This window comes from Acinonyx jubatus, chromosome A3 (genome assembly GCF_027475565.1).
Source record: "Acinonyx jubatus isolate Ajub_Pintada_27869175 chromosome A3, VMU_Ajub_asm_v1.0, whole genome shotgun sequence".
Classification (NCBI taxonomy): domain Eukaryota; kingdom Metazoa; phylum Chordata; class Mammalia; order Carnivora; family Felidae; genus Acinonyx; species Acinonyx jubatus.
Genome location: NC_069388.1, coordinates 112,905,514 through 112,922,217, shown reverse-complemented (window position 1 = coordinate 112,922,217; position 16,704 = coordinate 112,905,514). Strand labels below are relative to the sequence as shown.

At 43.1% G+C, this 16,704-nt stretch overlaps 1 protein-coding gene across 1 annotated transcript in view; it reads right to left on the bottom strand.

The window, feature by feature from the left end:
• The window catches only part of CAPN14 (calpain 14), a 69,942-nt gene that overhangs the window by 33,910 nt on the left and 19,328 nt on the right, over positions 1–16,704 (bottom strand). The gene's annotated exons all lie outside the window — the stretch shown is intronic.

The following is a 16,704-nucleotide window of genomic DNA, read 5'->3' as shown; positions in this document are numbered from 1 at the left end:
CAGGCTCTCCCTCTAGTGAGGGCCTTCTTCTCTTCACTGCAAGGTGCTCACTCTGTATAATGGTCAGCACCCACCAAGTCCAAGAATCTTCATTCTAAAAGTCAAAGACACCCTCTCACCCTATCTTGTCAGGGAGATTCCCCAGATCAAAAAAGGTAGGTCCACTCCACTGGCTCAAGGCTAGGATCACTGTCCTAGCCTTGAGTTCCTGAAGACTACACCTGGCATTTCTGGAACAATGTTTAACCCATATCCAGGGTGCATCCCGCCCCAAACCACAAAAAAGGATGACAAACTGAGCTGAGAGCTGACTGCCTTCCTCTAGAATCATCCAGAGCTTCAGTTAGTGACTTCTAATGTCCAGAGGCCAGCAAATGGCTCCAACCACAGTGACTTCTAGATTTCTGGTCTAAATGAGTTCTAGCACCATACAGATAACTACTCTGTGAGAGATGTAGGGAAGGAAAAAGTTCTCCTCGACACTTTTAGGGTCCTGGCTGGGTCTGAAAATGAAACTGACAAAGACAGATTAACAGGAGAAAAGCACACAGATTTATTGACTCTTTACATGAACATAGGGGCCTTTATGTGGGAACACGGGATAAAGACCCAAAGTGGCCAAAGCAGGAAGCTTTCATACCTTTTAGACAAAGAAATAATAAATCAGAATAATTGACCAGACAAAGGAGTTTGGGCTAGTGGTAGCCCAACTAAAACTAATTAGTCCTAAATCTCTTTAACTAAGACATGAACTTCCTTATCTAGGACAAGAACAAGGAAGATAAGAGTTAGTTTAAGTAGGTGTGTTTGTCTATTGCCTTCTCTGGGCCTGTAAGAGCATGTCTCCAATAAAAGGAGAATTCATTTCCTGACTGTAGGCAGAAAAGGGAGAACTTTTTCTGTGTTTACTACTGCTCAATTGCCTTCAGCTCAACATAATTTTTATAACAAAGAGGCACATTTTAGGGTGGCACATTCTGGTTTCCTTCAGGAACTATCTCCCTCTCACAGAATGTGAACAGCATCACTGTTGTAGTCTTCACATCTGATTTCACAGAAGTCAAACCAGCCTCCCTATTCGCACCCAGAGAAGAGCCTACCTCCCAGAACATCAGGATCTCACAAGGCTCCAGACAGGAACCAGTCACCTCCCAACCCCTTCCAAAATCAAGGAAGCTCTGAAGCCCCCTGGAATGCTCTGAGCCCTGGGAAATGTCAGCACCTAGAAGTATGAGTCACTCCACAAATAACCACGGATAGAAATCAAAGCTGGAGGAACCTCAGAGATCCCCTAGGCGCGAAGACCCCCTTCTTTTAATGATGAGACGGAGGCCAAAGGGCTGAAGTCTATTCCTTAAGGTCACACGGATTCGCAATGGCAAAGTTGAGAACAAAATGCAGGTCTCCAGACTCCACAGCTCTTTCCGTATGCACTCTAACCTGCAAAGTTCAAGCCAGGAGAAGCAGCTACCTTTCCCTCATCTTCTGAAGCCAGAGTCTCTGGAGGTCCCTAGGGGCTCTGGGCTAAACTGGATCCACTCTTGGAGCTAAAGAAATTTACCTGCACTGAAGATCTTGCTTCTTTAAGCAAATGGACAGGCTCTAGTCTTGCTGCCCAAGACCAACCTTATATATGGGCCTTTTTAAGCACATGTGCTTAGCTGTGAGTCTGAGTTCCTGGCTCCCAGAGCCTTGGCTCCTCCCTACTGTATGTTCTCTGGAAGGGAGGGGACATCCAGGCTTTGTGAAGGTATTATACAAATCCAATTATTTTCTTAGAAAACCATACAGACAGAACTTGTTCCAGTAATGCCTTGACAAGAGAAAATTAGTCATCTTCTCACTTCCAGATAAGGGAGGGCATTTGGAGGTTTGATTAGAACATTATTTCATTACAGGAAATAATACAGTGTTTATTTTTGTGTGTGTGGTCTTCGGAGTTTGATGCAGCCCTCAGGGCTGTTTCCTGCTGAAAAGGAGCACTGTGATTCCTCTGTGCTGTTGAGAGATCTCCCTCTTCTTTCCCAACCCTACTTCCTGGGTCCCCCGTTTCCGTCCATTTTGTCTTCTTGTCTTTAGCCAGTCAGGGCTAGAAATGATCTCTATTGATGGTTTTCTTGCATTCCACGCTGGTTATTCTTCCCTCGAAACATTTCGTGGCACTCCCATATTTGCCCTTCAATGAGGATTTCTTGGCTCTCGTAGGACCCTCATGCTCATCTCCCAGCACAGCTCAGGCAGAGCTCAGCACAGAGAAGTTGGCTCTCACTTGCCTGACTCCACACTTACACTCCTTGGGTCTCCAGGACATAGAAATGCCTAGTAAGTTCTCAATACCATCAGAGGAATTAAAGAGTCCCTCACTTCTAGAACTCCTTCCTCCTCTTCCTTCCGTGTCTCTGCAGCAGTCTTTGCTCTGACTCTAATGTTTCATACCTTGATCTTTTTGTGCAACTATCTATCACCTCAATGATTTTATTAGTACTGAAAAGGAAAATATATAACACTGGTAATAATAGATGTGATGGACTGACTGTGTCTCCCCAGAAAATTGACACCTTGAAGCCCCAACCCCTTGGTGTAGCTGTATTTGGATTAAATGAAGAAACAAATCAGGTCATAGAAACATGCTAACCAATAGAAGAAACACCAGAGATACCTCTCCCTCTCTCTCTCTCTCTCTCTCTCTCTCTCTCTCTCTCCCTCTCTCTCCATGTGTGCATACCATATGCAGGTACAGTGAGAAGGCAGCTGTCCATATGCCAGAAGGAAAGATCTCACCAGAAACGGACCCTGCCAGACCTTGATCTGGGACTATGAGAAAACAGAATTCTGCTTTTAAGCCACCTAGTCTATGATTTTTTGTTATGACATTCTGAGCAGACTAAGACAATAGCCAGCGTTCCAACACTTATGGGACACTTGTGACATGCCAGGTACAATGCTAAGTACACCGCATGCAGAATCTCACTGAATCTGCACAACTTTTGAGATGGTACTATTGTCCCTATTTTATAAAAACGAAACTGAGGCACAGAGTGGTAACTTCTCCAAGAGACCTGCAGCTAGTAAACAGCAGAGAAGGAACTCAGTCCCAGGTGTATCATGGTCCACTAACTTTTCATCATATCGATCAAGAAACCATGTCTTTCTGTCACAGGTAAGTAAAACCCAAAGCTTTCCTCCTGAGTTCAGAGTTCTTTGAACCCTTGCCCCATCTGGTGTTTAAACAGCCAGCCCAGGGGCACCTGGCTGGCTCAGTCAGTTAAGCGTCCGACTTCAGCTCAGGTCATGATGTCACAGTCCATGAGTTCGAGCCCCGCGTCAAGCTCTGTGCTGACAGCTCAGAGCCTGGAGCCTGCTTCGGATTCTGTGTCTCCCTCTCTCTCTGCCCCTCCCCTGCTCATTCTCTGTCTCTGTCTATCTCAAAAATAAATAAAAACATTAAAATTAAAAAAAATAATAATAAATACACAGCCAGTCCATCCTTACACTATTTGGTCTGAAGGTGTTGTGTGGACAGCAGGGGTAGTGGGCTTAGGACTCATCAGACAGGGGATAAAATCCTGTTTGGTTAAGAAGACTTCAATGTTCTCTTCTGAAAAATCAGAATAATGATTCAACCCTATTAATGATACATCATGTCATGCTTGTGAAAATGTTTTATAAAAACTGCAGGGATCAATGCGCATGCAGAGGACTGTTGTTATTATTAGTCTCCAAGTTATGTCTCAGACATAATGTTTTCATTTTTAACTCCTCACCTTGGCACTGATCTTCCCTCACTTGTGTCATTGTTTCAGGAGCTTCCGGCTGGGGCTGTTTCTCAGCCTTGGGTACACTGCCCCATACCTAGTGCAGGGTTGGGGTCACTCTGCATCAGAGCTGTTTTTGTTAGGTTGTCACTGGGCTCGTCATAAACTGTGTGGAAGAGGGCAAGGCCCAGGGGCCATTTCCTCCTTTGACACTCCTGAGAATTTGACACACCTCTGTTCAAGGTGAAGGAAACAAATAGCATGATGGGCCTTCCTAGCACACCCAGAAATCACACAATCATGAAGCTATTGGCTATTCCTGCAAAGAAAAAACATCCAAAGACAGAAAATTTTTAAAAGGTCTACAATATGATTTGTTTTCATTTCTTTTCTGGCTCTAAGTCTGGTTCTCTAACAGATAAAAAAAATGTTGTCTAGACTTTTTTCTTTCAGTGTCTCATTGTAGACATGTTTTTCTCTGCTTCTATTCTTAATTGTGTTCTTGGCATTATTAAACCTGTCCAAATCGATACACATCTATGGAATATATTTCTAACCATTCCTTTCCCTGCTCCTTACTTTGTTCCTGACATCATTTTCCCCTGAGTGTCTTATAATGTTACCTTTACTTATATATCTGTTTGGGTTGGTTTGTTTATTTTCCTTTTGACTTGTGATCTGGCCTATCTTTCTTGGCAGAAAGTTTGTTTGCCACTGTCATGGTCATGATAGGGAAAACTGACGGTTGGGGGAAACAACACAATTTCCACGTTTCCTTCCGAGAGGTGATGGTAAGGTTTCTGTTAGGAAAGAAGTCCTGATGGTGAATAAACCATGACTAATCTCAGGGATACAAAAATGAGTAAGACAGGTGCCTAATGCCCAGAAGATCCCAGAAGGAAGGCGGGGAACATCCTGAAGTCTGCAGCATCCCAGATGGGTGATGACTCCAGCAGATCTGCCAGTATGGCGGCTCTAATTCCTGAGAGTTTTGTCGTGTGTATAACCATGCAAAGTAGTGTCTCTATCGTGGAGGCTGCAGGGTCTGCAATCGAAGGAATTCCTAACCTTAACAATTATGTCTGTTAGCCATCCTCACCCTCGCATTCTCTGAAATAAAAGGGTTTCTCTACATCCAGAAAACAACAGGCTTTTATGGAGTTGTGTGGGCGAAAGCCTTCAACGGGAACATGGCAGGGATTTCTGTTGAAACAGGTTGTCCTCCCACAGTTTCGTGGAAGGGTTTGTGAGTGCCTTTCAAAACATAAAAGGCCAAACATCCCTTTAACTGAAAAGCATACTTCTGATAGGCTTATGGAATGAGGCAGCAGCTGTTAAAACATCAGGCACCTAGAGGGCCCTTGTGTCTGGGCCTCCCCAGTGCACGGTGCCTCCTACCTTGATCTGCCCTCTCTGGAACTGTGGTGTTTGTGTCCTAGAAAGAGCTTACCTTTGGAGCCAGAGAAACCTGGAGCTTGAACCCAACTACACCACTTACTGGTTGTATCACTGTACCCAAGTTCATCTGCCTGATGCACAGAAGAGACTATCACTGGGACCTTGAGGACACAGCAAGGAAAGGGATTATTTGAAAGGAAGCCAGAGGTGGAGACAAGAGGACAATGCCCCAAATCTACCTCCTCCAGGAAAGTCAGGCAACTTTAAAGGCAAATGGGAAAGGCCAGGGTGAAAAGTTGCAGCTGTGTTTATTGGTCTCATTAACCCTTTGGATACTGGTTTCAGGCAGATAGCTAGCCTTGAGACACTAACTTACCTCTGAGGGTCTCACTCAAATTCTCTGCAAGGTAGTAACCATACGTACTTGGTAAGATGAGCGGAAGAATTCAACATTCATTTTGTAATGAATACAAAGTATTTAGTTCAGTGGCTAGTACATAATAAGCACTCAACAAATTTTACTGAAATAATGATTATGACTATTCCATATGATTGGATTCAGTGCTTCCAGATGGGCCTTTGAGAAGCCCTCAACCCCCCAAGACTGAGGGTGCTGCCTACAGGACATCCAGGGCATGCCTGGGCTGCAGATATGATAGTTCATGATTAACCAGCATGAAGATAGATGGTAATTGAAATCTGCAAGCAAGTAATAGCTCAGGAGTAGGTTGATTGTTTGGGGCTCACTCTATATCCATAGAGTTTGCCCTTCATGTGATAGCCCTTCCAAAAAACTTTAAATTTTTTAGTGCTTTAAATTCCTCACAACACAATGGAGTGACTGGCTCCCTCACTGTTGAACGTGCCACATCAAGCTCTATCTTGGGTGTACTGCTTCAGTTCCAGGCCCTAGACTTCATCAAAACCGTGGCACGTCCCCTGCTCTGCCTCATTTTAGGTACTAATCTTCGGTTTCTCCCTTGACGCTTCGAACTGGCCTCGAGAAAATGACATGAGTCATCTGTGTGAGCACACCTAGCATATGTATCAGGCTATTGGTGAGCACTGACCGTCATCGTTCCCTATGTTTGTCTTCATGCAGCTAGAACGTCCTGGTTATTTTTGGCAACCACATCTAAGTGTTGACTCACGCTGAGTTCTCCATAAGTTAAATCTCATGTCTCTTCAACATGTGAATTCTGGCCTGTCCTGTAAAGGAAGACCCTTTGAGGAGATCCTGGGACAATGCTTCAGTGTCCTGGTCACTATCTCTAGATAACTCCCCAAGCTCCTCCTGGGATCTCATTTCTGTTAATGCATCACCAGCTACCCAGGCTTCCAAAAAAGAACACTTGGAGTACATACGTATACATGTAACTAGGTGTGTAGGATTCTATAGGCACACAAATACGTGTGCCTGTTAAATTTGAGAGGATTTAACTACTAGGACGCTACGTCCTAGATGTTCTGTTGTAGTAGAATATTTTTTATCTGACCAAAAAGAAAAGAGTGCTGTTAGAGATCACAACTCTCAAGCCAGGGGAGCAAAGAAAGAAAAATCTAGACAGGCATCTAGAAACCAGGAACAAAACAAGAATGTTCCTTTTTAAATTTTCAACATGGTTCTGAAAATTCTGGCCAAAACATGAAATATAATTATAAACCAAAATAGTGTTAATAAAGAAGAAAAACACTAGCTGGATGATCTTCATATAACTAGAAAGCCTAAAAATAAACTAGAAATTATTATATTAATGAGTATTAACTGAGATAACTATACTTAAGACAAATATTCGAAGAGTAACAACATCCCCGTATACAACAATAAGCAGTTAGCAGTTATCATAATAGAAATACCTTATCCAGAGTGACAATAAAAATAGAAAATAGCAGAATAATCTTAAAGGAAATGTTTTGACCCATTTGATGTAGACTACAAAAAGTGTACAGAGATGTAGAAAACATTTGAATAAATAGGAAGTCATACCATCTTGGATGGAAAAAGTCAATATTAAGAAGACGTTTATCCCCTTAAAATTAATCTATGGCTTTAATGAGATTTTGATTGTAAAAATCCCAAGGATTCCATTTGGCAGAGAGGTGAAGAAACAGAGAAGTTCATTGGCAAAACTTCTTTAAAATTGTTGTTGGTGAATAAACACATGACAGACTAATGTCCTTATTGTAAATAAGGAGTTCTTTTCAAAACAATGAGAAAAATGTTACATGTTTTTAGAAAAAGGGAGGAAAAACAAAAATAAACAATCATGGAGGAAATATAAATGGTTACTAAACACACAAAAAATTTCCAAACTTTTTGTAATGATGCATACACTAATTTTTAAAAATGAGGTATCATTGCCCACTTCCCAAACTGGTGAATATTTTTAACTAATAATATACAGTGCTAAAGGGGTAAAAAAAAAAAAAACCCTAGGAACTCTGATATCATTGTGATAGGGATATAAATTAATGTACCTCTTTTGGAAAGCAATTTGGTGGTAAGTACCAAAAGCACTGATAATGTTCTGAATAATTCCATTTTTTAAAGTGTGTTTATTTATTTTAGAGAGACAGAGCAATCAGGGGAGGGGCAGAGAGAGAGGGAGAGAGAGAGAATCCCAAGCAGGCCCTGCACTGCTAGCATGGAACTTGACCCAAGGCTCGAACTCACCATGAGCTGTGAGATTATGACCTGAGCCGCAATCAAGAGTTGGTCACTTAACCGACTAAGCGCCTCCCAATAATTCCATTTATAAATATGTATTAAGTAAAAAAAAACATGGGTGAAGATATAGGCACAAAAATACTCCTTTTTCATTGATGATCATTAAAACAGAATAGATAACTTTGAAATAGAGCTTTTATTGTTGTTGACGATAATTCTGCAAATGACTTATATGTCCATCATCGAATATGGCTAATTCAATTAATGAAATTTCCATGTAGTTGAATATTAGCATCCATTCCAATTTAATGATTTGAATAATTTTCCAGGATATGTGAAATACTCAAGTTATGATGTTGACTGGGGAAAACAGCACAGCTACTTTTCCCAATTACTTTTCAGTTAGAAGAAACAAAACATGGAGAAAGAAAGAGAGAAGGAGGAGGAAGACAGTGAGGACAAGAGGAAAGAGAATATCTAAGAAATTTCAAACCCACATAAGTAAGGGAGGGCGGATATTCATACAAGATATAAAAATGTATCATAATATCATAGTGATTTCAATGGCATGTTACTAAAAACAGACAAATTTCTGTAAAACAGGTAATTCTGAATAAAAACAGGTAATTCTGAAACAGGCTTTATGTTTTTCAATCATTTGTACTAATTTATCTTTTTTTTTTAGGTTTACTTACTTATTTTGAAAGAGAGCGAGCGAGCAAGGTAGGGACAGAGAGTGGTGTGGGGAAAGAGAGAATCCCTAAGCAGGCTCCACACTTGTCAGCACAGAGCCTGACGTGGGGCTAGATCCCACGAACCCAGAGATCATGACCTGAGCCTAAATCAAGAATGGGACGCTTAACTAACTGAGCCACCCAGGTGCCCCTGTACCAATTTATTTTTAAGAAGACTTGCCATGTAAGAGAGAATGGAAAATTATTTAGCAAAGAACTGCTAAAGCATCTAGAACCATCCCATCACTTTATGCAACAACAACAAAAATAATGATGAATTTAAAAGTTACCTATAAAAATGTCAAACTACAGAACAATTTTGAGAAAAAAAAATTGTCAGATTTCTGAGCAAAGGAATTCTAAGTTTAGTGCAGTAATAGAAGGAATCATAAATAATAAAATCAATAGTATCAATCATAAAACAATGGTAAACTTCAGTAAGTTAAAAAATATATAATCAAAATTAGAAAGCAAGGGGCACCTGGGTGGCTCAGTAGGTTCAGCATCCGACTTCAACTCAGGTCACGATCTCATGGTTCATGAGTTCAAGCCCCACATTGGGCTCTGTGCTGACAGCGCAGAGCCTGGAGCCTGCTTCAGATTCTGTGGTCTCTCTCTCTCTCTGCCCCTCCCCCATTCATGCTCTGTCTCTCTCCTTCTCTCTCAAAAGTAAACAAACATTAAAAAAAATTTTAATAGAAAAAAAATTAGCAAAATGCAAACTAAATAAAATTAAAACACGTACAATTTTAAATAGTGAAAAAAACAAGACTTAGCTGCTGAGTAGCCAACTTTTAAAGACGTGAGCAGGCTATAACTTCCACTGTTGTCTGCTTTTTAAATGCGTGTTTTAAAATAATGACCGCTTATAACTTCTGCCTTTATCAGACTCCCTCTGCCCCTGCATCTTTTGTGATGCTGATGGCTCTACTGTCTTGTAATCACTGGCCAGCTGCAGGCAACTCATATTTCTAGTCTCTGCTCATCAAGAGCCACTGCCATCGTGAGTCAAGTTTGGGGGCCAGCGCTACCCCTGAGCTAGGGATTTTTTTTTCCTTTTTAAGTAATCTCTACACCCATCATGGGGCTCAAACTCACAACCTAGGATCAAACCTTGCGTGGTCTACCTACAGAGCCAGCCATGAGCGCCTGAGCTAGGTTTTAAGAGATGCAGGCCCAACCCTCCTCCTCCAAGAGCTTCTTCTAGCTCCCCCTAGTGGAAAGACAGACAAGACTTACTACCTGGGAAAGATGCTCCTGACTCAGGCTGGTACCAGGTTCCTTCAGCTCTGGATTCTTGTGTTTTTGGTGTTTCACTGCTTTGTCACTTTCTCACCCCAGGGAGGTTGTCTAGCAGAATGGTGCGGCCCAATGCTGCTAGTAGGGAAAGATCGATGTATCTGAGTGTGGACCAAGAACTTGCTTCCGTGTTTGCTTTGATCAAGGAGTTGGGAGTTGTTCCTCACTTCCAAGGAGCCCTGGGATGAACTCATCTTCCCCCAACATTCTCCCTGCACCACCCACCTACCTGCTCATTCTCCTTCTATCTACTGCCTCAAGGGTTAAATTAGTTTTTAGAATTCCAGCGATTTGGGTAAGCTGCCTCACACATTTTGTGGACTGAGGGGAAAGTAGATAGGATGATAGCGAGGTCCATACAAGATGCTTGGGTGGGCAAAGCTTTCAAGCTCTCTGTGCCTGAGTGTCCCTCTCTGGGAAGCATCCCTATCTTCACTTCCAGGATTGCTGTGAGGACCAGATGCTGCAAGAGTGATGCCCCCTCCTGGCCCACTCCCCTTCCCCTACTCCCACCACAGGTGCTACACAAGCAGAGTCAGGCTGAAGGTAATGGTGGGGAGGTCTTCTAACTATAGCTCACACCTCGCAAGTTATATATGTCTTGCCTTTGGGAGATGAGGTTCTCAGGAAGAAAACTGAACCGTGTGGGCTCATCAAGCAGGCATACACCACTGTTCTATGGTGTGGGCTTTCCTTTTGGGGTTTTTGGATCTTCCGGATTAGCTCTGCTCCTGATACACTGAAGGATGAAGCTATGCACCTGCCCATGAGAGCTCCGGTGTATGACAGACATGGGTCCCAGCAATTAAGTAGACATGGCAGTAATGGCATGAATGAGGAAAGCAATTCCTGGACAACTGAACACCTGCACTCATCCTGATCCTATTTTTCAGCTCCTTTTCTTTTTATAAACTTCTGGAGCACGATTTGCTAATCTCTTTATTTTTATTCCAGACTTCCCTGTCCTTGTGTGTATTCAGGTGTCACTCATTCAAGGGGGGAAGTGAACTACTATTTACTGAGTGCTGTATATCTAGTCTAGAATTATATCTATAAATAGATAGAGAGATGTAAAAACTCAGAACTATTAGGTCCCCGACTTACACTGTTTTATTCCATCCCCACAATAGCACTGTGTCATTCTTAGGTCTGATGTCACAGATGATGATGTTATCATAAAGAGATTAAATAGCTTTGCCTAATTCTCAACAATTAGGAACTGGCTGACTCAATGAACTTTCCCCTCCAATGGAGGCCAACAAAATGAACTATGGTTTACCCAGGGACCAGCCTGAGAGGGGTCTGGGTTTTAGGGTTGTGGACACTGGGCGCTCACTTGAACTATCCTAACTCCTCCAGCCTCCCCGAGCCACTCAAACCTTTATTCCAAGTTGCCCTTACAATTTCCATCTCTCTCCCTCTCCTTCTGGCCAGACCTTGGTGATCTGGGTGAAAAAGGACAGAGAAAGGGGAAGAGAAGGGAAACTCCCTGATTTGATAGTATCGCTCCCAAGAACCTACAGTGAATGCCACAGATTCTGCTATTAGCAATTGTTTTCTTTTGAGTCAGTGAGCCAGCCTCAGTCAAGATACAAAGGAACCAAAAGAACTACCCACTGGCTTATGGGCTTGCTTATTAAACAGGTCCAGAACACAGGGCAGCGCACACGCGGTGACTGAAAGTCATGCTGACCATCATGTGTAGAGCTAACAGTGTATGTTAAGCACTTTCAACAGACTGGGCACTGCCCTAAGCACTCCACATCCATTTTCTCCTCCAATCCTGAAAAATCCTATTATGTTCTCCATTTCAGAGACCAGGGAGCTGGGGCTTGGAGAGTGGAGCCACTTTCCCAAGATCACATGGCAAGGATGTTGGGGGACCAGGATTCTGTGTTGTCTGATTGGGAACTTCCGTGAGCCAGCGGGGTGACAGAGTACAGGAAATAGGTGTTGGGTTTGGGAGAGGCACTGGCAGGAGAGGGGCACCCAGGAGCCAGAGAGGGCTGCAAAGCAATCCTGCTGACATAATGGTGAGTAGGAAAAAACTGAGTTCCAGGAGACTGTGTGCAGTTGGTATGCTGTTTATCGAGTTCCAAAGCCCTGGGCATCAGCAATATGTTGTTTAGGCTTACATATATATGTGCTAACATTAACATACAAAGCAAATAAATAGAACACACCAAATTCCGGGGGGGCTGGAAGCAGCATAAGGGAGGAACACATAAGTAGGTGTGAATTATCGCTTATTTTCCTAGTCCTTGGATTGGATGATGGGTTTACCGGGTGTTCATTATATTATTTTAAAATGGGTTAAGTAAAAGAAAGAAAAAATGCATTGGAAAAGCCAGATACAAAGAGTTTATCTGAAGGCACAGACTATGAAACAAATCGAATTTTGTGCATCCAACGACCAGATTTTTTTTTTCAAAACTAGGGGAATTATAAATGAACAGCCAATTATCCATTTCCAAACTTAAGAAATAAAACATTGTAAATACAGTTGGAGCCCCCCGTGTGCCTATCTCCAGGTCCATTTTCCCCTTCCTAGTCTCCAGAGAACACCCCTTTCCTGACTGTTTTATATTTCCTCACTTCACATTTCAAAAACCCCTACGCATCCATGAACAACTCACTGTGGTTTTTGTGAGATTTCAAACTTGAGAGAAGTGATGTTAGGCTACACATAACAGCCCACCCCTTGCTCTGTTCACTCAGCGCTGTGTTTGCTCATCGGTGGCCCTTGTTCCCTCATTTTCCCTTTTGTGTCATATTTATTTTATTATACGAAATATATTTTGTTTGTAAGAAATTTATTTTATGAAATGAACACGGCGAAATGTGTCTATCTACCTTCTTGGTCAGGGAAATTCAGTTGTTTATAATATTTTACTGCCACACACAGAGCTGCCATAAACAGCCTCATACTGACCTTTCTGGGTGCGTGTGCAGAGTTTCTCCAGATCATGCCTAGGAGTGGAGTTGCAGAGTGGAGGACGCGCACATTACCAGCTTTGCGCAGATAATGCCAAATTGTTTCCCAAAGCGTTTGTGCCAATCTACGCATCACACAATGAGCCACATCCTTGCTGCCGCTTGGTATCATCCAACTTTTTTTATTTTTGGCCACTTTGGTGGGTGTAAAGTGTTATCTAATGGTGGCTTGGCGTTTCTCTAACTACTAATGAGGTTTTTCACTTTGTTTTGTTTTAATTTATTTTTGAGATGGAGAGAAAGCACGAGCTGGGGAGGGGCAGAGAGAGAGGGAGTCAGGAACCAAAGGGAGCTTTGCACTGACCATAAAGAGCCCAGTGAGGGGCTCGAACTCACAAACCGTGAGATCATGACCTGAGCCCAAGTTAGATGCTTAACTGACTGAGCCATCCAGGTGCCCCAAGGTTTTATGTGTTGTAAATATCTGTTCACAGTCTTTGTGTATTCAGTTGAACACTAGTGCTTATATTCACCAATGTCAAATTTATTAATCTTTTCCTTTGCAGTTTATACTTCTGCTGTTTTGCTGAAAACATTTCTCCTGACCCTGTAGCAATATACGTGTGGCCTCTATTGTAATTTCTCTGTATATCAGGTTTCCACATTTGCTGGCTCATTGTTCTCTTGGTCTATCCCTGCACCCAAACCACACCATGTTCACCACTGCAACTTGATGATGACGTCCACTAGGGCAAGTTCCCTTCACCTAGTTGTTTTCTATTCATGGTACTGTCTTCTGCTCCTTCTGCTTCCTCCTCCTCCTCCTCCACCTCCTCTTCCTCCTTCAGTTCTTTCCTCTTCCTTCTTCTTCAATACCTTAGCTATTCTTGGACTATTGTTAGAATCACCTTGTTATCTTCCAGGGAAAACCTTATTCAGATTTTAATTTAAATCCTATCAATTATTGAATCTAGCAATTATGCTGTAAAAAATTCACATCTTTGAGACCCGGAATCTTTTCATAATTAAATATGGTGTGGCTCTCCCATTTACTTAGAACTTCTTTAAAGGTCTCTCCATTCGGTTTTATCATTTTCTTGCACATCTTTTGTTAGATTTACCCCTAAGCTTTTTTTTTTTTTCCTTTTTTTGGAAACTGTATCTTCTGAAAAGATTCTCCTTTGTAACTCTTGCTACTACATAGGAATGCTGCCCCATAGCTTGGTTCCTTCCCAAAGAACCATGCAGGATTGAGAGATAGAGTTAGATGTGTCAACAGGCACTCAGGAAATTAGACACCCGGGGCTGACATTCAGTGGCACACAACAGTGTGGCTGTGCCGGTTACTAAAATATTGAAATATTTCCACAGTGGAATCCCCTGATTTCTTCCCCAGCATTCTGGCCATCCTGGACAGACCCAGACCTCCCCAAGCTCCAGATACTACTAATGAGGTTTAACATCTTTTCTTATGTTCTATAGGACATTCATGTAAACACTTTTGTAGAAGGAATTTTTGTGTCTTCTGGCATTTTTTTCCTAGTGGTTCTTCTATTCGAATGTTTTCCTTTTTCTTATAGATGTACAGGCATTAACTATATAGATGCTGTTATGTTGGCTTTATGTACTGTGATATCTTTTTGCTCTCTTTTGTATCTCTACACCCAGCACAGCACGGGACCTTAGGCTAGGCTCTTCTGGGAAGGCAGGTGTCTCTGTTCTTTTTTTTTTTTTTAATTTTTTTAAATGCTTTTATTTATTTTTGAGACAGAGCATGAGCAGGGGAGGGGCAGAGAGAGAGGGAGACACAGAACCTGAAGAAGGCTCCAGGCTCTGAGCTGTCAGCACAGAGCCCAACGCGGGGCTCGAACTCATGGACTGTGAGATCATGACCTGAGCTGAAGTCGGACGCTTAACCGACTGAGCCACACAGGCGCCCCAGGTGTCTCCATTCTGATGGCTCCATTCCCACGCCAGCCATGTGAGTTGTTATTTTGGACGTCTCCCCTATGCTCAGATGCCAGTGCTAACATCAACACCCAGGGCGAAACATTTCACCTGAGTGGTTACTCCAACAGGGGTGCAAAGAAGCAATCGGCTCTGGGTTTCAAGGAGGGAGTCAGAAGATCTGAGCTGTACTTGGAGAGATTCTAGCCAGCACCCATCTCTGATAGCCCCACCCAAATCCCTACAGCTCCACCAGACTCTTCCACTCAGAGCTCCCATGGCTATTGCGACCACAACCTATTTCAGATTAAACACATCATCTTTATTTGTTTTAATTTCTTGTTGTTGTTGAAGTACAATTAGCATACGGAGGTATATTTGTTTCATGTATACAAGATCATGAGTCAACAATTCTATACACTACTCACTGCTCGCCATGAAAAGTATAGTCACCTGAAAGGATGCTCAACATCACTGATCGTCAGGGAAATGCAAATCAAAAACCACAATGAGATACTACCTTATACCTGCCAGAATGGCTAGAATCAAAAAGACAAGAAATACCAGGTGTTGGTGAAGACGTGGAGAAAAAGAAACCCTCATGCACTACTGGTGGGAATGCAAATTGGTGCAGCCACTTTGGAAAACAGTCGGCAGTTTCCTCAAAAAACTAAAAATAGAAATACCATATGATCCAGTCATTGAACACATCATCTTTAACTGCTAACTCTGCCCCCTTCCCGACTCCTCTGACTGGTGGGCCAGCATCTCCAACCGTCTTATCTCCTGCAGTAGAGAAGCCATCCCAGACTCAGCCTTACCTTCATTTCCTCTATTGCCTACCAAGGTCTGTCAGTTTTATGCCATCACAAGTCTCTTGCATACGACCTTTTCCCCATCCTAATTGCCTCTGTCTTGTAAATTTTTTAAAAGTTTCCTAACCAGTCTCTTGGCCTCCCGCCTCCTTTGCTCCTCCGGCCCCTCCCTGACCGCTGCCTGCATCAGCAGTCCAGCCTGGACCATTAGCCTGCTGGGTCTTGATCTGTGGCAAGGCAGTGTATGGGAGCCATCCGCCCCGGCGGGGAGGAGTGGTTTATCCCTGGCACTGCTTAGAGTGGAGCCAGTATAAAGCCGATGACGTCGAGTTGGTTTTATTATGGTGTTTAAATTCCGTACAGGCACGTACTGAATTTTGCCTACACGTGGCCAAGTGTTCCCACCCCCATCCTCCTCAGGGTGACATTGGAAATAATACGTTCCGCATCACAGCTGCTGTGAAAGTTTAATGCAACACGCTCGCTGGTTCGCTGAGAACTTAGCCCAGGCCCCCCGCACACGGTAAGCACCTAGTTAACAAGAGTAACAGCAGTGCTATGGTTCCTCATCCCCTACATGATCTCTGCTCTGGCAAGCTGAGCCTTCTGCCCTGGCCTGGGTCACTCCCTTCCACCTTCCTGATCCCTAGACTCTCGCCCTTTACCCGGCGTGGGATGTCTTCCCTGCTTCTCTGATTCATCACTTGAGATCCGGCACATAGTCATGCCTTCCGGGAAGCCTTCCTCAGGTTATACAAACAAAAAGATTGTCCCTGCGCACCCTCTGCTCTTGCCTCCTCACGGAGCTCCCGGAAGGGAGAGTCCGTGCTGGTCTTTGTGATTGACTTCGGATCCACAGTCACCAGAACTCTGTCTTCCCCCATAACGCCGGCTCCACGCTTGGGGCAGTTTTTCTCCTTTTGTTTTGTGTTATTGGAATGAATGAATGAGTGAATGAATGGGAATGGTTTTGACTTCACCCTAGATCCAGCAAAAAGTTTGGGTAGTGGCAGTTCTGGTCATTTTTGTGTAACCTGATATTGGCCTCTTTTGTTTCCATGCCCCAAGGAAAATGTTCCCAAATACTAGAGTACCTGCCGGTCTTCCTAAGGAATCGGCTTCTTGCAACTAAAGCAAGGGCTGTTTAAAAGCTG